Genomic DNA, 22,167 nt, shown 5'->3' with positions numbered 1-22,167 from the left:
AGATGCTGCCATGTGCCTTGCCATGTGACAGAGGAGCCAGAATTGCCAGTGGCCAGCTGCAGAATGCTGGTCTTCAGGAATAAAGCATCACCTTGATAATGCCTTGTTTTGTTTTGTTTTGTTTTGACTCTCTTTTTAAATTTTATTTTTTAATTATCTTTTTTAAAGTTAATAGATCACATGAAACGTTACATTAAAAAATATAACAGGTTCCCATATACCCCAATCCCCACCCCACCACCCCCATAATTTTTTTTATTGTATTTTTTGGAATATATGTTAATGCCTTTATTTGGAAATTTTCCTAGCCTCAAAACTGTGAGTGACTAAATTCCCATTTTTTTAAGCCAAACCATTTCATGTTATTTGTTTAAGCAGCCTAAGAAACTGAAACACCTACTTTTTCCGAAAGGTCAGACCATCCTAATCCTACCAATTCTTTTAAGGCTTGGCCCAAGAACCAAATATGAAAATGAACTTGCTTTTCTAGACTCCTAGACATTTTGGAGTGGAAGAAGTGATATAGCTCTTCTGGCTTCTTTTGTTGATAAAGGTACCAATAGCCATCACGCTGGGCTTTTGGTTAGTTTAGGGCTTCAAATCTATGAGCCTCATCTTTTTACCATGTTATCATCTCTGTGAGGGAAAGGATAATTCCTCAATATTATCCCCATCTGTACTCTACCCCTGCCCCAGCTTGTAACATATTTATCCCCAGAAATAATTATAAGAGGAATGGGTGATAAATTTTCTTCCCATCACATGTCTACTATTTCTAACACATCGTCTTGTCTCATTTCTCCTTTTCATTATTATTTGTTCAGTACTTTCTGTAATTTAGCCACTTACCTTCTTTACCATGCACAGCAAGCCCCTCAGGTTACTATTATCTTCTCCAGCTTACCGAAGAGAAACTGAGACTTGAAAAGGTTAAGTGACTTGCTTAAGGACACCAAGCAGTAAATCCAGGACCTGAATTCAGCACAGGACTCTGAAGCCATTGATTTTCCCATTTCATTCCCTGACCTCCCTACATTGTTTTCTCTTATAGAGCACCTGATCTCCTTCTAGAACAGGTGTTCTTAACAAGGGGTCCATGAACTTGAATTTAAATTTAAAGAAGCATTTTTTTTGTGGGGACATGATTGTGCAGTATAGCTTGGGCTTAGTAAGGGGTCCATGATTTTCACCTGACTGGTAAAGGGGTCCATGGAACAAAAAAGTTTAAGAACCCCTACTCTAGTGATGAAAGGCAAAATGTCAAAAACAAAGCTTTTTCATTTTTTTCATTTTTTTGATATCTTAATTTATTTTTCCTTTATTAAATTTTTCTAAATTAGTATGTATTCCATATCTAACCTTTAAACCCATCACTACATTCCATTTTACTATTAATGGAACCTGGCAATATATTAGACTTCCTTTTTAAAGACGTTTTGGACTACAGAGAGGTTCATCTATGGCAGAGGAGGAACACTGGTGTGGGGTGTTATTGATAGGGGGCACATGGTTGGGTGGGAGTTCTCCAGGGCATGTATATAAGGTACCTAAAATGTGTGGATATTTTCATAGTAGTTTCAGCTAAAAACAATAACTGAGGGAGTGCTGAGTTCCTAGCCAGGGGAGCTCTATCACATTCCCCAATGGAACAGCAACAATCCCCCAAGTGCAATGGCAAAGACCACTAAAGTCGGATGGTCCAACAATGAGCCCTTGATACTGATGGCTACAATTATGAGCCTGTGTGCCTGAAATATGAACTAGGCCTAGAGCTGCAGGGTGCCTAAGAGTTACCTCCTGAGAGCCTCCATGTTGCTCAAATGTGGCCACTCTCTAAGCCAAACGCAGCATATAAATGCATTACCTTCCCCCAGCAGGGGACATGACTCTTGGAGAATTGCATCCATCATCCATGTGGAATCTAAGCCCCCACTTGATGTAGAGTGGGGCTGGACATAACCATCCCAGGGTCTGCAGGATGGAGGAATAGAGTATGGATTAGAGTGGACTTACTAGTGTTCTGCTGGGGAACTATTGTGATTAATAATGTAAGAAATTGTAGTATTGATGTGGAGAAAGTGGCCACGGTAGCTGCTGATGGTAGGGAGAGGGAAGAAAAGATACGATGTGGAGGCATTTTCAGGATTAGGAGCTGTCCTGGATGGTGCTGCAGGGACAGATGCTGGACATTGTATGTCCTGTCATGGCCCACTAGGTGGACTGGGGGGAGGGTATAGACTACAATGTAGACCACTGTCCATGTGGTGCAGCAGTGCTCCAAAATGTATTTACCAGGTGTCCAGTGAATGTGCCACGATGATGGAAGAGGTTATTGATGTGGGAGGAGTGGGGTGAGGGGGGTGGGGGTATATGGGGACCTCATATTTTTTGAATGTAGCATTTAAAAGAAAATAGAAAAAAAAAAAAAGAACTCCTGCTCTAGAACAAAGGTCAAAAATAGGAGGAGGCTTTTAAAAGAAAAACTTTTTGTGCAATTTAGGCTCTCATTGCTTTACTGAGTAATTCATGAACCAGCATCCCATTCAAAAAGTAGAAGGGAACTCTGCTGAGGTAGTGGAAAAGAGGAAGCTCAATACAGGGTGAATGTGGAAGCAAGCAAGGAAATGTTCTGATTGGCTGATGTTACGTTTCCATTTTACCAAAATGGGGAGTAGATAGACACTAATAAATATGATATGCTTGTCCTTTCTGATAAGCTATCTCTACTGGACCAAAACTGATTTATCACCAGATGTTGCTTATCTGCAACCCTGTAAGGTATGTTCCATTTTCTCTGAAAGCCCCTGTAAGTCAATTGTTTTTGTCTTCTGAAAAAAATCCTTTTCTGAAAAGGATCCCTCCCAGAAATGCCCAATACAGGTGGCTGTTTTATTTTGCTCAACAAAACCTATGCCAAACAGAACTTTCTTAAGCTACCACCTTTCTTGGTTGCCCTATGAACTACCCCCATAATTACTGCCTAGTGCTACAGGACTGGTAAGTAGGAATAACTTAGTAACTATTCCCTTTTCAGAATGAAATCTGCAGCTGCATTTTAATGATAAGAGGTCTAAGGAATGACCCAAAGATGGTAATTTTGTTATGGTCAAAGGCATTAACATATAAATGAAAAGCAAGAGGACATTTAAATTGTAGGAAGGGAAAATAATTTAGCTTAGCTTTCTCCTTGTCAAAAAGAGGCTTCTTTGGTGACACATGCTACATAATGTTAGAGTCAGAAAGAATGTTACAGAGCATAGATTCACCCCCTCATTTTTACAGAGGCAGAATCCAGGCCCAGAAAGGGTATACAACTAACCTAAGGCCCAATAGGAAATGAGAAGCAAGGCTGAAACAAGGGTCCTGGTTTCCTCTCTCCATCCCCAGCCCTTTTCAATGCACCTATTTCTTGTTCTGCTGGGATGCAGCCTCAGCTCTCTAAAGTAGCTCCTGTCACACGCAAGGTTGTTAACAACCTGAGAGTGGCTACGGCCTCCCTGGTGCTGGAATGATAGTGATGCTTGAACACAGAGTCTAGTGTTTGTAGATAAACTTTTAGGAGTCTTCTGTTGGCATGGGAGTTGAAAAAAGATGTCTCAAGCATCTTTTCCTTATTCCCTCTCTCCCTTCCTTCCTCTTTTGGATTGCTGGTTTATATCAGGAGAGGAGAGGCGTGAGCAGTGGTGTTTGTCTTCCAGGACCCTAACAGGTGATCCTGTCTCTTTTGTATGGGTCCATGATGGTCTATGAAATTTGGTCTAGCTAATCAGCATATGAAGGTCAATATTTTGATCAGACATTTCTCCACATCTTAGCACAGGGGATATTGTTCAGTCATACACTTCCTCCCCATCCTAATTCTCTCCAATACCCAGCACCGGTTCATTCATCCAGGCAGGAAAAATGTATCCAATTCCAAATATGTGTCAGGTACTCTCTAGACCCTTGGAATTCAATGATAAAATGCCCCACAGAGAGCACCTGTCTTCTTGGAACTTACAGACCAGGAGTAAAGGCCACATTTACATATAGTTTACATGGGTTAGAAAGATCTGCTTTCCTCATGTATTTGGTCAAATCTAATGCCAGTCACAAAAGGAGACTATTAACCTGTCCTGAGAGATGAGAGAATGTGGAAAGTCATCAGGTAACAATGAGGCAGGCTAGCCTAGGGAATGAGGAGATGAATCTAAAACCTGGCAGAAAAACATGGCCGTGAAGCATGTGGCCGTGGAACCCGCCAGGAACCCCCACTGAGGGAAAATCCCCACAAGAAGGCTGCTGGAAGGATCCCATGATAACACCCCGTTTAGAATGAGATTCCATCCAGATCTAGGAAAAGCCCCAGATATTCTAAAGGGGCCTTATCATTGGGCCTCCTGGGGGAGGGTGGGGTAATCAACACAGGAAGCAACTGGGACCCCTCCCCCAAACATTACCAAGGGGAGGAATAATCAATGGTTTAAAAAGCAAGCCCAGAGATTCTGGAATTGGGTCAACAATGGGCACATTTTAATATACATTAAAGGATTGTATTTTTTTATTATTTTTTTAAAGATTTATTTATTATTATTCTCCCCCCCCCCCCCCCCCCGTTGTCTGCTCTCTGTGTCCACTCACTGTGTGTTCTTCTGTGTCTGCTTGTATTCTCATCAGGCAACACTGGGGATCTGTGTCTCTTTTTGTTGTGTCATCTTGCTGTGTCAGTGCTCCGTGTGTGTGGCACCACTCCTGCGGGCTGCTGTTTCACGCAGGGCAGCTCTCCTTGCACAGGGGCCACTCCTTGTGAGAGGGGCCCCCTTACGTGAGGGCATCCCTGCATGGGCCGGCACTCCTTGCACGCAGCAGCGCTGCACATGGGTCAGCTCACCCCATAAGCCAGGAGGCCCTGCATATTGAACCCTTGGACCTCCTATATGGTAGGCAGACACTCTATCTGTTGAACCACTACTTCCCTGAAGGATTATTTTTTAAATATCAAGTTCATGTAAAATCTATTTATTCTTGGCATCTTAAAAAAAAAAAATGCAAGCACAGAGGCTAAATCATCCCTTTTTTTCCCTTTCTCTTTCTGGACCAGCCTGCGGGTACACCTGGGAACCCTTAATCTGTTATTTTCTCTTATTTCTATTCTCTTCTCTCATTACCTTAATAAACTACTGGCCTAACTAAACCAGCATGTTCTTAAATTCTTTTATGTAACATGCCAAGAACATAGAGGAAATCTGGCAACAATAATATTTATAGATATAGAAAATCAAAATGGGAAAGCGGATGTGGCTCAACCAACTGGGGTCCCCTCTACCATATAGGAAGTCCAGGGTTTGATGCCCAGGGCCTGCTGTTGAGGGCAAGCTGGCTCACATGGAGTGCCGACCCATGCAGGAATGTGGGCCTGCGTGGGAGTGCTACCCTGCATGGGAAACCTGCCCCATGAGGGAAAGCCGCCCTGCGCAGAAGTGCTGGCTGATGCAGAGAGCTGGCATAGCAAGATGATGCAACAAGAGACACAGAGGAGAGAAAATAAGAAGACATAGCAGAATAGGGAGCTGAGGTGGTGCAAGAGAGTAACTGCCTCTCTCCCACTCCAGAAGGTCCCAGGATCAGTTCCTGGAACCGCCTAATGAGAATACAAGCAAACAGCGAAGAACACACAGTGAATGGACAGAGAGAGCAGACAATGGGGGGAACGGGAGAAATAAGTAAAATAAATTTTTTTTTTTAAAGAAAACTAAAATGTTAGTTAGTGCTTTTTACTGTTCATTACCAAAGGACTTAGGGATACAGGTAAATTAGTGAGCTGAGTTTGCCTCTAAGATGGCTGCCCTGATCAACTCAATACTAATTCTCTTTAACTATTCTTAACTTTAGGGTTCCCACAAATCAATAGTCCTCAAAAAACATTTGATTTTTCCAAATTTATATTTGAGGAGGCAGGAGTGGAACAGTAAAGTAACTTTAAAATCACTTTGATTTTAGGAATATCTGGGTTCCAGAGCCTGTGCTATTTCTACCCTCACTCCCTTCTCATTCCCTGGCACTTAGTGGCCAGGGTCTGGCTTTGCAATGCGTAAAAAGTGAATACAACCTGTCTACTCTTAATACATTTATTTCTATGGAGCCTTGTCCCTGACTTTTTTCTTTAAAGGAATTTGTAAAAGGTGACTTAGTCATTTTTTTTTTTAAGATTTATTTTATTTATTTCTCTCCCCTTCCCCTCCGCTGCCTGCTCTCTGTGTCCATTCCCTGTGTGTTCTTCTGTGTCCACTTGTATTCTTGTCATGTGACACCAGGAACATGTGTCACTTTTTTTGTTGCATCATCCTGCTGTGTCAGTTCTCCTTGTGTGCAGCGCCACTCCTGGGCATGCTGTGCTTTTTTCACACAGGGCGGCTCTCCTTGCTGGGCGTACTCCTTGCGTGTGGGGCACACCCCTGCATGGCACGGCACTCTTTGTGCGCAGCAGCACTAAGTGTGGGCCAGCTCACCACACAGGTCAGGAGGCCCTGGGTATCGAACCCTTGATCCTCCATGTGGTAGGCAGATGCTCTATCAGTTGAGCCACAACCACTTCCCAAGGTGACTTAATCTTTATGTGTAAGAAGACACTCATGGGGGCAGAGACCTTTTCTAACAATACTGCTTTTATTCAAAACCTTTTTGGAGAACATTTTGGAAATAGAGTTTGGGAAAGGAGTTCAGACTGGGCAGCACATCCAGCTGAGTATTCATAAAGACAGCATTGTATCTATGGTTAGAATTTTAGAAAATAACCAAAATTCATTCAAAGCCACATCTCATGATCTCATGTCAAGCTGAGAAATTCTAGTTATGATTTTGTTTTTTTAAAGGGTGTGGGTATGGATTAGAGTGATTATAGAGTCACTTACTGGTTTTCTTGAGTAATTTTTAAATCAGTGACAAGAGTCTAGAGTAGCAGTTTGATATTGTTGATGAATTCCAAAAAGAAGAATTGGATTATGTTTGTAAACTAATCTGGGCATATTAGATTATATTGGATTCATAGGTTTGCTTGATTAAATAATTATGTAAACCTCTAGTGCCAGTAGGGTGTTGAGTCCCCATCCATAGACAAAAGCCATGGCAAAGGACAGAGTTGGGGGCTTTTAATGTTGGAGTTTTGATGTTGGAGTTTGATGCTGAATTCTTAAGCTGGAGCCCCAGCAAGAGAGACAGAGCCTTTTGCCTGACAGTCAACAGCTGACCTTGTGGAGAGAGGCAAAGGCTGGAGAGCGGCATAGTCTACAGCTGACCTTGTGGAGGAAACAGAGGAGCTGAGCCCAGAGGAACCCAGGAAGCCTGAACCCTTGCACACGTTGGCAGTCATCTTGCTCCAACATGTGAAAATAGACTTTGGTGAGGGAAGTAATTTATGCTTTATGGCCTGGTATCTGTAGGGCCTACCCCAAATAAATACCCTTTATAAAAACCAACCAATTTCTGGTATTTTGTGTCAGACCCCTTTGGCTGACTAATACACCTAGCTAAGAAGACAACTTTGGAATGTTCATTTGGAGGTAAATACTATTAACCTATTTGGTTGTACAATAATATTTGTTAAATGCATGAACTATTCATTCCACAAATATATCGACTGCCTACTGTGTCCCACATTTGCTAGGTGGTAGAGATTCAACAGAGAAAATGTCAGGATTTTTACTTTTAAAATCACAGCTCAGTGGAGGAGATAAATACTTAATTACAAAACAGAATAGTAATCATTTTGGTAGTGGCATATATAAAAATGTGACGGTATGAAAGTGTGAAAGTCTTTTTCACCATGTTTTCTGAACCAAAATAAGAACATGTGGTTTGATGAATGTGAATCTGCTTATGGTAACAAAGGAAAAATAGTTGACTTGATAAGTAAAAAGATGTGTAGAGTTTTACCAAGGGAAGACAATTCCAGGTTTGGAGACACCTTTTATGTGGCCTGAGAACTGAGGCCAGATCTGCCAGTGTTCTTCCCACAACAGTGCCATGTTGCCACTGATATCCTTCCATTGTTCACCACTCAGAAGCTCCACCACAATTTACTGCCTGACTAGGCAATGTGAGTGATACAAATGAAGGCAGCAGGCAGCGTTGCCTCCTTTTGAAAACAAAACCCAGAACCCCCAAAGCTTGCCACCTGAAGGAGATGCTCCATGTAGGGAGAGTTAACTGACTGAAATAGCTTTCCTTCTCTCTAAGTTTTATCTTCCCTCTAGAGATTTCTTATTTGGATGAGAGCTGCCGCCTCATGCCAGCTTCTCCCTGAGGAACATTCTGGCTCCAACTGAATTTGAAACATTTGTTTCTTCCTCTGAAATTTCTCCTTCCCATCCCCTCCCCCTCCCTCTCCCTGGCCTCCCCCCCCACCCCACCCCCACTCCTTTTCCTTCTCTCCACATAACTGAGTACATTGAGACCCATAATCTTTATTTTCTTCACCACTGGGGTTATGGAGGGTGGCAGAGGGAACATGGTGAGGCTATTGTACACCATCAGGTGTCTGTTTCAAAGCTGGGGAAGGTATTCTGGCCATTTTTATTGGCTGTTTTGGGTCAGAAGTGATTGACAGTAATAACATGTAATTCTAATTCTATTATATCATTTGCAGTGGGTTCAATGAACAAACCCTCTACAGTCTTTGATAGTAACATTAAGCAGCAAGTTGGTGTAATTTTCTTAGTTTCAACCAGTTATCAGCTCCTGACCAATATTGTTCCTGCTACAATCATACCCAATCCCCTGACCTCCACCACTGGATTATTTTGAAGCAAATCCCAGATATTTTATAATTTCATCTGAAATACTTCTATCCATATCTCTAAAGGATAAGAGCTCTTTTAAAAATCCTAAGAGCAGCAATATTATTCCACCTAAAAAAAGAACAATAAGCTTCTGGTATAACCAAATATCTGGACAGTATTCAAATTTCCTCCACCATTTCATATTTTTAAAATTTGGGGGGAGCAGGTTGTAGCTCAGTGGTTGAGCTCCTGTTTCCCATGTACGAAGTGAGGTCCCAGGGTCAATCCCCAGTACCTCCAAAAAAAAAAAAATTATTGTGGAACATATATATAACATAAAATTGGACATCTTAACTATTTTAAAGTGCATAAGTGGTATTATTTACATTTACAATGTTGTGCTACCATAACTACCATATATTACCAAAATTTTTTCATCACTGGAAACAACTCTGCAATAGCACCCTAATCCTCCTTCCTCCTGCTCCTGGTAACCTTTAATCTACTTTTGTTTCCATGAATTTGCTTATGCCAGATTCATGTAACTGGAATCATACCATATCTGTCCTTTTATGTCTGGCATATTTCATTCAGCATAATGTTTTCAAGGTTCACCCTTGTTGTAGCATGTTATCAGAACCTCATTCCTTTTTACAGCTGAATAATATTTCATTTCTGTGTATACCACATTTTGTTTATCCATTCGTTGGACACTTGGGTTGTATCCACCATTTGGTTATTGCGAATAGTGCTGCTATGAATATTTGTGTACAAATATCTGTGTGAGCATCTCATAATGTTTTTTACAGTTGTTTTGTTTGAATCAGCATCTAAAGTCTGCACTTCTTTTGGTTCATATTCTAGAGGTTCTCTTATCCTCTTTTTCTGTTTGTTTTTCACACATTTGATAAAGAAATCATGTTTTCCCTATAGATTTCCCTACAGTCTGAACTTTGCTGATGGTATCCCATGTTGTCTCTTAACATTTTTCTCTGATCCTGATATTTTAAATTTAAATTTAGATCTGGAACAATGCTGTCCAACACAGTAGCTACTAGTCACATGTGGCTGCCGAGGATTTGAAATGTTTCTAAGCCAAATTGTGTTATGCTGAACATGTAAAATATACGTTGATTTCAAAAACTTAGTATAAAAAACAGATATAAAACCATACTAGTTTTTAATTGATCATATGTGGAAGTGTTGATATTTTTGCTAGATTGGGTTAAAGAAAGTATATTGTCAAAATTAATTTCACCTGTTTCTTTTTACTTTTTAAAATGTAACTAGTAGGAAATTTTCTTTTTAAAGATTTTCCCCTCCCCTGCCTCTGCTCTGCTATTTTTGCTGTCTGTGTCCATTTGCTGTGTGATCTTCTGTATCTGTTTCTTTTTTGTCTTCTCTTCTCATCTTTCTCCTCTAGGATTCAGAGGGATTCAATCCTGGGGACCTCTGATGTGGAGAGAGGTTCCCTGTCACCTGTGCCACCTCAGTTCCTGGTCTCAGCTGTGCTTCACCTTGACTCTCCCCTTCTTCTCTCTTTTGTTGCATCATCATCTTGCTGTGTGACCCACTGCCATGGGCACTGGTTCACCACGTGGGCACTCACATGGGCACTCAGCTCACCGCATGGGTCCTGGCTCACCATACAGGCATGCTTTCTCTTCTTTTTCACCAGGAGGCCCCAGGGGTCGAAACTGGGCCCTCCCATGTGGTAGGTGGAGGCCGTATTACTTGAAACACATCTGCTTCCCGAGTAGGAAATTTAAAATTACATGTGTGGTTTGCATTATATTTCTGTTGGATATACTGATCTAGAGGCTTGATCAGGTTCAGGTTTGGCTTTTTGGCAAGACTATTTCGTAGGTTCATAATATCTGGTGGGATCTCATTTTGTGATGTTAAGATTGAGCAGTAGTTCAGGTATCACAACCTGATCCATCCATGCCAAGTACCCAATTGACTTCTCATCTAATGGTTTTAGTAGCCATTGATGATCATTTCCCAGATCCATTATTTCATTAGGGGTTTCTGAATGGTGATATTCTGTCATTCCTTTTGCATTTATTAGTAGGAATATTTCTATAAACAACTTTCCTCATCAAATATTTGGTTATAATGAGGTTTGAAATTGTACAGGATAAATGTTTGGTTCTTTCCTTGTATTTACCAGTTTTCAAAAGAAGGAGTTGGTTCCTTAGAGTCCTCCAAATGTAATCAATGATATTTCTAAAACTTATATTTTAAACATTATGAAATTATGAATGTTAAACCCATTTAGTGTTTTTTAAACCACTGCAGTTACCCTTTTTTTTCTTTCAGATATACTTCATGAAATCCAAATTGTCTCAACTTTATCCTGTAACTTTTGAGTAATTTTGACATAATCCTGGTAGTTTTAAAAATTTTATTTCTTTTTGGTATAATAAGATGTCCCAGAGGTGGCTTAAGCAATTAGGTGCCTCCCTCCCACATCGGAGGTCCTGGGTTTGGTTCCTAGTGCCTCCTAAAGAAACCAGGAAGATGAACAGACATAGCAAGTGCAAACAACAAGGGGGTAGGGAGAAATAAATAAATAAATCTTTAAAAAAATCCATGAAGATGTTTCAGGTCCATCTGTAATATTTTCTGCTCCTGATCTCTAGAATTAACCATTTTCCTTTTAGTGGGAAGTGGGTATTTAGGGTCTAGGAATGCTCATTGCTACACTTATGGTCATTTCTTTAAGGTATTTCCCCCATTGGATAGAGTGAAGAAAACCACTTTTTAAAGAGAAAATACATTATGAATTCCAATTCAAATTTAGATCACAAGGTTTTTACGTAACTTTTTGGATTTTATACTTTTATCTCTTTTATATTGACGATCTTATTTCCTAACAACATTAGAATAATTACTTATATTGCTTCATCCACATATACACACAGACATATATAATAGTGTCACAGTAATGCCAACATTGCTATTAACAGTGTGATATCTCATGACAGTTTGAAATTTCTTTATAATTCTTTGTGTTTTTGGAGATGTACGCATCTTAGGTATGTACAATCAAATCACTGTGTTTTTATTTCTCCCACCAACCCATTCCCTGCTGTGTCCATTTGCTGTGTGTTCTTCTCTGTCTGCTTGTATTTTCTCATTAGGTGGCTCCAGGAACTGATCCTGGAACCTTCTGGAGTGGGAAAGAGGTGATTACTCTCTTGCACCACTTCAGCTCCCGGTTCTGCTATGTCTCCTTATTTTCTCTACTCTGTGTCTCTTGTTGTGTTATCTTGCTATGCCAGCTCTGTTGGCCGGCACTACAGCGCTGGGCGGCATTCCCATGCAGGGTGGCACGCCTGTGCTGGGACACATTCCCACATGGGTCGGCTCTCTGCGTCGGCCAGCTTGCACTCATTAGGAGGCCCTGGGCATCAAACGCTGGACCTCCTGTATGGTAGATGGGAGCCCAACTGCTTGAGCCACATCTGTTTCCCCACCATGTTTTTAAAGTCACTTGAAATAATTCCTCTCTGTGTTTAAGCCATCAACTCTACTCCCTGATTCATTTGTTTCATTTTGCTTTTTAGTGGTTCCTGTCTTAGTTTGCCAGACTACCATGACAAATACCACACACAGGCTGGCTTAACAACTGGAATTTATTGTCTCATGGTTCAGAGGCTAGAAGTCCAAAATCAAGGTGTCAGCAAGGCTGTGCTTTTTCCCCAAAGTCTGTAGCCACATGGTGCTGGTTTGCCACAATCCTTGGCCTCCTTTGGCTTGCATCTCTGCTCCCATCACAAGGCAGTCTTTCTCTCCTTGTGTCTTTTTCTTCGGGTTCCACTAACTTCCGTCTTCTGGCTCTCCTTGCTTGTCTGTTCATGTGGTGGCCTCTCTGACACACTGTCTGAATTTCTTTTGCCTATAAAGAACTCCTGTAATAGGGATTAAGGCCCATCCTAATTCAGGTGGGCCATACTTTAAAATAACATCTTCAAAAGGTCTTATATACACAAGTTCATACCCTCAGGGACTCAAGTTATATTCAAGAAAGTCTTTTGATGGGGTACATAATCCAACCTACCACTATTGCTTTTTATCATGAATATTTAATTCAGATATGGGTGAATTAAATATTTCCCCTCTTTTGTTGTTGTTTTTTGGGAGAAGAATTTTTTATTATTATTTTCTGGTTTCTTATTATGGTAGCTTTGCACAGATGTTACTGCCATTCTATCTTCATTAAATTGTCGTAGTTTCTTGGACTTTTATTAACAGGTAAGTCTGTGTATGTAGTGGTGGTGGCTAGGTAAGTTTCTCAGAAAACTTTCTTGAAAACCTTTCTTGAAAGCACTTGTTTGTTACTAGAGAGATATGTTGCTTCTTTAATTAAGAACTGGATATTGAGAGTCAAAAGAAAGAGGCTTTCAAACTTTAAAAAGTAGACAGAATAGTATAATGATCTCCCGTGTAATCCATTGACCAGTTTCAACAATTATCAAGTCATGGTAAATCTCATTTCATATATACTCCCACCCACTTCCCTCTTTCCAGATTATCTTGAAATAAGTTCTAGACATTATATTATTTGTCCATAAACATTTCAGTGTGTTTCAATAAGACACACTCTCAACCATATCATTATCACACATACAAATTAGCAGTAATTCCTTAACACCACTATATATTCAGTCAGTGTTTAAATGTATTATTACCTCTTAGTTTTGTAATTTCTTTGAATGCAGGACCCAAGTAAGGTACACACATTGTGACTGAATGACATCTCTTCTAAATCTCTCTTCATTTATGTTTCTACTATCTTTTTTTTTTTTCAATTTAATTGTTGAGTGAACTATTATTTGTCCAGTAGAATTTCTCATAATGTAGATCTTACTGACCGCATCTCTATGGTCTTGTTTAAAATGTTCTTCTGTCCTCTGTATTTTCTGTAAATTGGTAGTAGGAGCTATGCCTTGATTAGATTCAGGTTCTATTTTTCTGGCAGGACTAATTCTTAAGTGGGGTTGTGCTCTTCCATCAGGAGGCCATTAAAATCTGTTCCTTTTTCTTTTTGTGATGTTACAGCAGTCTATGCTCAATCTCTAGATTTGTTAGTTAATAGGGACTACAAAATGGTGATATTTTAATTTTGCCATTTCTTCTTCATGTATTAGCTGGAAAACTTCTATAAAGAGAAAATCTCCTTCATCTACTACTTGATTACTTGGTTACACAGTTCACATAGGAAAAGTAGGATTAATAGTTGATTCTCTGTCTTTATTTACCCATTTTCAAAACAATAAGTTGGTTCACTAGCAAGTGCCAATCTGTTTTTTAAGAGGAGCATTATGAACTCATGTATTTTAACATTTGAAGTGGATTTGGCCCAACGGATAGGGCATCCACCTACCACATGGGAGGTCCAAGGTTCAAACCCAGGGCCTCCTGACCCATGTGATGAGCTGGCCCCTGCGCATGCATGCAAGGAGTGCCCTGCCATGCAGGGGTGTCCCACGTGCAAGGAGTGCGCCCCATAAGGAGAGCCACCCCGTGCAACAAAAAGCATAACCTGCCCAGGAGTGGTGCTTCACACACAGAGAGCTGACAAAGCAAGATGATGCAACAAAATGAGACCCAGATTCCAGGTGCCGCTGACAACAATACAAGCGGACACAGAAGAACACACAGCAAATGAACACAGAGAGCAGACAACTAGGGGGAGGGGGCGGGGAAGGGAAGAGAAATTTTTAAAAAAGGTGTTTCAATTCATTGCTGTTAATAGCCATATCAATGCATAAATTGTCTCATCCTTAGCCAGTAGGAGTCTCTGAAGTGAATTCCTCAGCCCTTTTGACACAACGCTGGTACCATTGTTTTTTTGAAGACAAGATTTATTTTCTTACCCTATTTCTCTATGCAAGAACAAAACAAAAATAATATTAACAACTTGATATTGTTTAAAAACTCCCTCTGGTTTTACAAGGAGAAGAGGAGGAGGAGAAAAGAGGGAGGAGGAGGGGGAGGACGTGAGGGAGGGGGAGGAGGAGATTTTTAACCAGAAAACAATAAAATTCCTATTTTCAGTAATCCTCCTCCAAATATTTGTCCCTTTATTCCTTTATTAAGGTGATGAAGAATTACCTTTCTTCCATCACTGGCTCATGACTTAAATGTTATAATCACCAGGAAGTTAGAATTGCAATTTTTATTCTAATAAATGTTTCTGTTTTTTAATCTTGTATTCATTTTTGTTGGTTAAAAAGGTAGACTTCAGTCATGAAGATTTGCATGTTCTGTCTTTAGAATTAAAAAATTAATATAATAAAGAAGGGTCTAAAGAGAACTACTAGGAAGAAATATAATATTTCATTTTATTTGACTGTAGAATCTTTAACAAAGTTACTTTATATGGCTTATTTTTTCTCATTATAAAATTAGCACAAATTCATTGCAGAAAATTGGAAAAATCATAACAGGACAAAAATAAAATTAAATCCATCCAAAATCTACCACCAAGAAAGAACAATTTGTTAACATTTTGATAGATCTTATTCTGTCCTTTTCTCATGCTCATTTACTTATTTTAAATGGACTTTATTTTTTAGAACAATTTTAGATTTACAGAACTATTAAGAAGATGACATGGAGTTGGGGAGTGTCAACCACCACACCATGGAGCCTGAAGTGCCTACATCTGAAAGCGGGAGGATTGCATTCAGTATCCATGTGGAATCTAAGCCCCCTCTTGACATAGATGTGGAATGGACACAACCAAGCCAAGGTCCACAGGAAGGAGGAATACAGTAAGGATTAGAGTGGACTTAATGATATCCTATTCATGAACTATTGTGGTTAATAATCGAGAAAATGTGGCATTGGTGTAGAAAAAGTGGCCATGGTGGCTGCTGGGTGCGGGGAATGGGAGGAAGAGATGAGATGTGGAGTCATTTTCGGGACTTGGAGTTGTCCTGGGTGGTGCTCCAGGGACAATTGTCGGACATTGTATGTCCTCCCATGGCCTACTGGATGGAACACGGGAGAGTGTGGGCTATGATGTGGACCACAGGCCATGGGGTGCAGTGATGCCCAGAGATGTACTCACCAGATGCCATGGATGTGTCATGATGATGGGGGAGAGTGTTACTGTGGGGGGAGTGGTGGGGTGGGGGCGGTGGGGGTGAATGGGGACCTCGTATTTTTTGAATGTAATATTTTTTAAAAAATGAATAAATTGAGTAGAATTTGGGGGAAAAAAAGATAGTACAGGAAGTTTCCATTTATTGCATACTAGTTTCCCTTATTACATGGTACATTAGTATGCTAATGTACATTTGTTACAATTAAGGAGCCAATATTGATACATTATTATTAGCTAAAGTCCATAGTGTATTCAGATTTTCTTAGTTTTCATCTAATATCTTTTTTAAAAAAATGGTTTTATTTTATTTTTTCTCCCCCTCCCCTTACCCTGCTGTTTTGCTGTGTCCGTGAGCTGTGTGATCTTCTGTGTCTATTTCTTTTTGTCTTCTCTTCTCATTTTCTCCTTTAGGCTTCACTGGGATTTGATCCTGGGGACCTCCGATATGGTCGAGAGAGGTTCCTTGTCACTTGCACCACCTCAGTTCCTGGTTTCTGTTGCGTCTCACCTTGACTCTCCCCTGTGTCTCTCTTTTGTTGCATCATCATCTTGCTCTGTTGCTTGCCACATGGGCCTGGGGGGCCTGGCTCACCGCATGGGCATGCCTTTACCAGAAGACCCCCAGGATTGAACCTGGATCCTCCCATATGGGAGACGGAAGCCCAATCAGTTGAGTCACATCTGCTTCCCTCTAATGTCTTTTTTTTCTGTGTCAGGATTCCATCCAGGATACCACATTATACTGAATTGTCATATCTCTTAAGCCTGTGACATTTCTCAGACTCTCCTTAATCATAATGACCCTGAAATTGTGATGAGTACTAGTTATGTATTTTGTGTGATGTCCCTCTATTGAAATTTGTCTGATGTTTTTCCTGTGATTAAACTGGGGTTATAGTTTCCTGGGAAGAAGATGACTGGAGCCAATTACCATTTTCATCACATTACATTAAAGGTACATCCTATCAACATGACTTATCATTGTTGATGTTGGCCTTGATCATCTAGTTAAGGTAATGCTTGTTAGGTTTCTTGACTATAATGTCACCCCCTCCCCACAAACCTCCAGAGTTATGTATTGGAATCATACTGGCTTCCTTTACTCAGCAATATGCATTTAAGTATATCCATATCTTTATTTTTTGGGTTTTTAAAAATTATTAATTTACTCCATATCTCTTTGTGCCTTGATAGCTAATTTTTAAAAATCACTTAATAATAATCCATTGTATGGGTGCAATATAATTTGTTTATTCAAATCTTGTGAAAGACATCTTGGTTGCTTCTAGGATTTGGCAGTTATGTTTATAGCAGCCTTATTCATAATTGCTTCCAAGTTTTGGCAATTATGAATATAGCTGCTATAAACATTGCATGAAGGTTTTTGTGTGGACATAAGTTTCCAGATCAGTTGGGTAAATACCTAGGAGTGAGATTACTGCATTAATGGTAAGACTATGTTCAGCTTTGTAAAAAACTGCCAAAATGTTTTCCAAAGTGCCTGTACCATTTTTACATTCCTATCTGTAAGAATAAGAAGTCCTTTGCTTGACATTCTTGGCAATATTTGGTCAGCTATTTGGATTTTAGCCATTCTAGTAGGTGTTTACTTGTATCTCATTGTTGATTTAATTTGCAATTGCCTAATGATAAATGATGTTGAGAATCTTTTCATATGCTTATTTGCCATCTGTTTATATCTTCTTGGTGATGGATGAGTCTGTTCATATGGTTTTCCCATTTTTTAATTGGGTCGTTTGCTTTCTTATTGTAGAATTTTGAGAGTTCTTTGTATGTTTTGGATATGTCTTTTATCAGATATATGTTTAAAAATATTTTCTTCCAGTTTGTGGCTTGTCTTCATTCTCTTATCAATGCCTTTCATAAGGTAGAAGTGTTCAATTTTAATAAAGTCCAGCTTATCAATTTTTTCTTCCATGGATCAGGCTTTTGGTGTTGTGTCTAAAAACTCATCATCAAATGCAAGGTTATTTGAATTTTCCCCTTTGTTTTCTTTTGGAAATTTCATAGTTTTTCACCTTATATTTGGATTATGATGAATTTTTGGAGGGGGGGTTTGAACCTGGGTCCTTGTATGTGGAAAGACAGCACTCAACCACTGAGCTACATGGTCTCCCTGAGTTGTTTTTTTCATTTGTTTTGCTTTCTTTCTTTAGGAGGCACTGGAAACTGTTATCTAGGACCTTCCAAGTGGGAAGCAGGAGCTCAACTGCTTGAGCCACATCTGCTCCCATTATGATAAATTCTGAGTTCATTATTTTGAAAGATATAAGGTCTGTGTCTAGGCTCATGTTTTTGCCTATAGACATCCAGTTGTTCTAACACCATTTGTTCCAAGACTATCCTTTTTCCGTTGAATTACCTTTGCTCATTACCAAAGAACAGTTGACTATATTAGTGTGGGTCTGTTTCTGGACTCTTTATTCTGCTCCGTTGATCTATATGTCTATTCTTTTGCCAATGCCACATTCTCTTGATTACTACAGCTTTTTATTAAGTCTTGAAGTCAGGTAGTGTCTGTCCTCTGACTTTGTTCTTCAGTATTGTGTTGGCGATTCTAAGTCTTTCGTCTTTGCATAGAAATCTTAGAATCGGTTTGTTGATATCTACAAAATAGCTTGTTTGGATTTGAGTTGGGATTGCCTTGAATCTTTTTTTCCCCCCAAGGGAGTAAAGAGTTGATTAAGAAACAAGAAAACAAGAAAAGTACATGGTCCAAGACATGGTCTGCAGGCATACTGCAGGGTGAGTGGCACCTTGAATCTATTGATGTACTAACAATATTGAGTCTTCCAAACTATGTACATAGTTTATTCCTCCATTTGTTTAGATCTTCTTTGATCTGTTTCATCAGAGTTTTGCAGTTTTCCACAGATAGATCTTATATATATTTTGTTAGGTTTATACCTAAGTATTTATCTCTTTTTAAAATGTTATTGTATATGATATTGTGTTTAATTTTAAATTCCGATTTTTCATTGCTGACATTTAGGAAAGCAATTGACTTTTGAACATTTACCTTGTATTCTGCAACATTGTTATAACCGCTTATTAGTTTCAGAAGTTTTTTGGTCAATTCTTTGGGATTTTTAAAATAGACAATCATGTCATCTGCTAACAGACAGTTTTATTTATTCCTTCCTAATCTGTATACCTTTTCTTTCCTTTACTTGTTTTATCACACTAGTTGGGACCTCCAGTACAATGCTGAATAGGAGTGGTGAGAGACAGCATCCTTGCCTTGTTTCCCATCTTAGGGATGAACGGTCCAGATTCTCAACATTAATTTTGATGTGGGCTCTAGGATTTTTTGGTAGATTTTTTTGAGTCAATTTTAGGAGGTACCACTCTAATCCTAGTCTCCATCTATTTAATTATAAATAGATGTTAGATTTAATCAAATGCTTTTTCTCTACTAATTGATATGATTCATGCTTTTTCTTCTTTAGCCTGTTAATGTAGTAGATTATGTTAATTGATTTTCAAATGTTGAATCAGCCTTGTATAATTAACTCCTAGAATAAACCCCATTTGGCTGCACTGTATAATTCTTTTTATATATTGTTGGTTTCAGTTTGCTAATAATTTGTTGAGAATGTTTATATCTATACTTATGAGTGATATCAATCTGTAGTTTTCCTGTCTTGTGTTGTCTTCATGTCGTTATAGTTTTAGGATAATACTGGTCTCATAGAAAGAGTGAGAAAATGATTCCTCTCCCTTTTTCTGGAAGAGACTGTAATGTTCTTCCTTAAATGTTTAATAGAATTCACTGGTGAAACCATCTGGACCTGGTACTTTCTTTTATAGATAGTTTATTATTATTATTATTGATTCAATTTCTTTAATAGATACAAGTCTATTTAGGTTATCTATTTCTCCTTGTATGAGTTTTGGTAATTTGTGTCATTCATAGAATTGATCCATTTCAACCAAGTTTTCAAATTTTTGGGTATAGAGTAGCTGATAGTAATCCTTTAGTATCCTTTTAATGTCCATGGCATCAGTAGTTAATGGCCCCTTTTCATTTCTGATATTGATAATTTTTTACTTTTCTCTTTTTTTCTTGATTAGCTGCGTGTCTTAGTTTGCCAGAGCTGCTGTGACAAATACCCTGCACTGGATGGCTTAACCAACAGGAATTCATTGGTTCACAGTTTGGAGGCCAGAAGTCCAAAATCAAGGTTTTGACTAGCTTATGTTTCTCCACAGATTATAGCATTCTGGTGAAGGCAATGCTCTATCACATGGTAATCTCTTTCCCTGGCTTCTCCTACTTCCAGCTTCTACTTCAGTGTCCAATTTCTTTTGCTTATAGGATTTTAGCCATATTGGATTAAGGCCTATCTTCTTTCATTTTGGCCATTCCTTAAGTAAAATTAGGATCTTCATAGGTACTATTACAAATGAGTTCACACCCACAGCACTGGGGAGTTAGGACTTGAGCATATATTTTGTGGGGGACGTGATTCAATTCTGAACACCAGACTAGAGGTTTACCAATTTTACTGATCTTTTCAAAGAATCTTTTGGTTTTGCTCATTTTTCTATTTTCGTCTTTCCAATTTCATTATTGCTAATTTTTATTGTTTTTTTCTTCTGCTTGTTTTAGGCTTAAATTGTTCTTTCTTAGGGGAGTGGGTATAACTCAGTGGTTGAGCACCTGCTTGACACATAGGATATCCTGAGTTCAAGTCTCTGGTACCCCCTGAAAAAAAGTCATTTTGACCAAAGGCCTTGAGCTCTCTGCTCCCCCTGTTCTCCATCATGTATTACCAGAATTATGCTGAATGGTTACAGGAACTCAGAGAAAGGCGCCAATGCTGCTGAGGCAGCCGCCAGCCAATGTGGAGCCTCTGTGGACTTGGCTTCCAAGCTGAGCACAGTGGAAGAGACCCAGGACACATTGCAGGCTGAGTGTGATCAGTACTGTGCCATACTGGCAGAGTGAGAGGGAATGCTCAAGGACCTGTAGGAGAGCATGGAAGAGGAGGAGCTGGTGTGCAAGGCCAAAGTGAATGCCATGGAGGAGGAGCTCCAAAAGTCACAGGTCGTAGTGAAATGTCTGGAAAAAATAATAGAGAAGCCGAAAGGAGAGCTAGAGAGTTCAGACCAGGTGAGGGACCACACCTCACAACTGGGGGCCGAGCTGGGGAAACATATGGTGGCAGTCACCACAGAGTGTCAGAGCTATGCACATGAGGTGGCAGGGGTGAGGCATCTGTCTCAGCTGGATGCAGCCAAGAGTGAAGCCCAGAAACAAAGCGAGGAGCTTGCCCTGGTCAGGCAGCAGTTGAGTGAGATGAAGAGCCACGTAGAGGATGGTGACCTAGCTGGGCCCCTGGCTACCTCCCTAGAGGACTCCCTCAGCCAAGCAGGACCCCACAGAATTAAAGACACAGCTGGAGCCCACAGAGGCCATCCTGGACATGAGCAGATGCAGTAGCAGAAGCTCATGGCAGAGTTCTAGGAGGCTCAGAACTCGATGTTCTGCTTACAAGAAGAGCTAGAGAAACTCCGCATGGCCATTTCTCTGGCGTCTTCAGAAGCAGAGGAGGCCAGAGAACTAAAAGAGAGACAAGAGAAAGAGAAGAAGCTGATGAGTAATCTGGGTCGGGCTGCCACCAATCTGCAGGAGCTTCTAAAGACAACCCCGGAGTAGCTGGCAGAGGAGAAAGGCATGGTGGAGAAGCCACAGGAGCAGCTGGACAAAGCAGGGGATGGTAGCAGTGCAAAGGAGGGCACCTCTGTCTGAGTCTCTTCCATGAACAAAGAAGCTACTGTTCAACTTACCAAAGTGCCTTACACCTTCCTTACAAATAAGTAAACCAACCAACCCAGCGTTATCCAGGCCCAACTTCTGGCAGCTCCAAGAGAGAGGCCATTAGAGATGAAGCTCTAGAAACACAGAAATAAGTCTTCCAGACCCCCAGTTTGTAAAAGAACCTTTGTACCGTTTGGTAAACACTATCGAGACCAGCCCTGGACTGTCACCCAGCAGCCGCCAAAGCCCTTCTCCACCTCTTCGTGAACAGAGTCCTGGTTGTGCGAGAGGAGGCTGGAACGAGCCCGGAATCTCTGTCAATCACTGCAGTGGTGGGGTCTCCAGTGGGGGGGGAGGGGAGTAGCAAGTGGCCATAGAGGAAGTGGCCACCCAGAACCGATGTGTGCCCTCCTGGATGTTAATGCCATTAAAGCCAAAATTATTGTTCCAAAAAAAATAAAAAATTAAATAGATTTTTTTATCCTTAATGTTTTCTAATATGTGCA

At 40.1% G+C, this 22,167-nt stretch overlaps 1 pseudogene; it reads left to right on the top strand.

The window, feature by feature from the left end:
- Positions 1-20,625: 20,625 nt before the first annotated feature.
- Positions 20,626-21,745, top strand: LOC101438417 (ribosome-binding protein 1-like; annotated as a pseudogene).
- The last annotated feature ends 422 nt before the right edge of the window (positions 21,746-22,167 follow it).

This window comes from Dasypus novemcinctus, chromosome 4 (assembly GCF_030445035.2).
Source record: "Dasypus novemcinctus isolate mDasNov1 chromosome 4, mDasNov1.1.hap2, whole genome shotgun sequence".
Classification (NCBI taxonomy): Eukaryota; Metazoa; Chordata; class Mammalia; order Cingulata; family Dasypodidae; genus Dasypus; species Dasypus novemcinctus.
The sequence above is the reverse complement of the archived record's forward strand: the minus strand, read 5'-3'. Positions and strand labels throughout refer to the sequence as shown.